Consider the following 2,718-nt stretch of genomic DNA (forward strand, 5'->3'; position numbering starts at 1 on the left):
AAAAAAAAACTTGAAAGATTCTGGACCTTAAGAAGCCACCCAGGGACCTGAAGCAGGGAGCTGAGTACAATCAGATTTTTCTGTCTCATTGACTATATCACTCAAATTCAGGTTACTTGTCTGAGCTAAAGACAGAAATTTAGGAGTCACCAGCAAATTAATAGAAATGAAGCATTGGGGGCTTAGCATCCATAGCACAGTGGTTATGGTGTCAACTGAAGCTAGCGGGTTCGAACCCAGCCTGGGCCAGCTAGACAATAACAACTGCAACAAAAAATATCTGGGCATTGTGGTGGGTACCTGTAGTCCCTGCTACTCAGGAGGCTGAGGCAAGAGAATCGCTTAAGCCCAAGAGTTTGAGGTTGCTGTGAGCTGTGATGCGACGGCACTCTACCAAGGGCGACATAATGAGACTGTCTCAAAAAACAACAACAACAAAATGAAGCATTAGGGATAGATAATACCTAGCAAATGAATATAGAGTGAAAAGCAGGCTATTCAGAAAAGACCAAGGAGTGGTGCTTGGAGCAGTGGGAAAGAAAACCACCCATTGTGGTGTTGAAAGCAGAGAGTTAAGAAGAGGGGAAAGTGTAAACTGCCCATTACATTTGGGAGAAGCTCAGGCTTAAGGGAGCCTCTGAAAAGGAGGGAGTAGCCCTCTCAAGTATGGCTGTAAAATGCAGAAGTGCTGACTGCAGCAGCACATATACTAAACTTGGAATGATATGGAGATTAGCATGGCTCCTAGCAAATTTAAGTAACAAAATAACTATAATAGGGTGGCTCCTATGGCTCAAAGGAGTAGGGCGCCGGCCCCATATAGCAGAGGTGGCAGTTTCAAACCTGGCCCCAGCCAAAAACTGCAAAAAAAAAAAAAATAATAATAACAAAATGACTAATAATAAAATGCAGGCTCAGTACCCAAAGCTCAGTGAGCAGGGCTCTGGCCACATACACTGAAGCTGGTGAGTTCAACACTGGCCCGGGCCTGCTAAACAATGACAGCTGCAACCAAAAAATAGCCAGACATCATGGCAGGCTCCTATAGTCCCAACTACTCGGGAGGCTGAGGCAAGAGAATTGCTTAAACCCAAGAGTTTGAAGTTGCTGTGAGCTGTGATGCAACAGCGCACTACAGAGGGTGACAGTGAGACTCTGTCTCAAATAATAAAATGCAGGGGAAGGGACAAAAGCTATACAGGGTAAATTTTTCATATTTTTTTAAGCCAGTCAAATTTAGCAGTGGGGGGTTATATATCAGCTGTAGTAACACTAATGTTGATAAACCACACTGCCATTGGACCACTCATGCTTTTATAGTTTTTAAACAATTGCTAGATGGTGATTACAGGAAGGACAGAGAGAGGACAGGAGCTAATCTCTCCCAGAAAACAGAGCTTCTCAAAGTGTGACTGGAGGACGTGGGAAGGTTGAAACTATTCTCATAATACTAGTGAGGTATTACTTGCCTTTTTCCTCATTCACAAGTGCACAGTGGAGTTTGCCAGAACTCCACACTAACACAGCAGGTCGAAGGCAGAAGCAAACAGCACCTTCTGTGAAGCCAGACATCAAAAACATTTGCAAAAATGTACAACATCACTCTTCTCACTAAGAGAGTGTATGTCATGTGTTTTTTGAAATATAGCTATTTTTCACAAAAAATATTTCTCTTGCTTCTATGTAATAGTTTTTGTTTGTTTTTTTGAGACCGTCTCATTTTTGTCACCCTCAGTACAGTGCCATGGTGTCATATCTCACAGCAACCTCAAACTCTTGGGCTCAAGTGATCCTCCTGCCTCAGCTTCCCAAGTAGCTGGGACTACACGTGCCCACCACAATGCCTGGCTATTTTTAGATGGAGTCTCACGGGCTCAGGCTGGTCTGGAACTCATGAGCTCAGGCAATCCACCCACCTCAGCCTCCCAAAGTGCTGGGATTACAGGCATGAGCCTGGCCCTATGTAATAGGTTTATTTCTTCTAAGTGACTTAAGTATTTTTAAGTGACTTAAAATTTTTCTAAGTTTTAATTTCTTACAGTAATTATTAATAAATATTACCCATGCAAACAAAAGTTTTAGGGGGCCTCAGTAATTTTTAAGACTATAAAAGTGTCCTGAGGTCAAAAAGGAAGAGCCCCTGGTTAGAGTGCAGTGGTTTACAACTAAGTAATCATGGCCAATTACAGACTCTCTGTTCCTTCTCCACTCCCACTGCTTCATTTGACTTAGCCTTAAAAAAAGACAAGGAGGCTCAGCACCGGTAGCTCAGTGAGTAGGGTTCGAACCTGGCCCAGGCCTGCTAAACAACAACTGCAACCAACTACAGATATGGCAGGCACCTGTAGTCCCAGCTACTCAGGAGGCTGAGGCAAGAGAATCTATTAAGTCCAAGAGTGAGGAGGTTGCTGTGAGCTGTGATGCAACAGCACTCTACCAAGGGTGACATAGTAAGACTCTGTCAACAAAAAAAAAGAAAGAAAGAGAAGAAAAGGAAAGTGAGGTGAGAATGAGAACCACCACTTTAAAGTTCCAGAGGAATGAAGATGTTATACAGACCATGAGAAGGTCTGACGTATGACCTGAGGAGAGGTGATTCCTTTAGTTAATTAATTCACTCTTTTACTAAGCTTGTCTATGCCTGGTTCTCCCTGAGTGGTTTTTTTGTTTGTTTGTTTGTTTGTTTGTTTTTGAGAGAGAGTCTCACTATGTTCCCCT

This window comes from Otolemur garnettii, unplaced genomic scaffold (assembly GCF_000181295.1).
Source record: "Otolemur garnettii isolate 467f Iridium unplaced genomic scaffold, OtoGar3 scaffold00177, whole genome shotgun sequence".
NCBI lineage: Eukaryota > Metazoa > Chordata > Mammalia > Primates > Galagidae > Otolemur > Otolemur garnettii.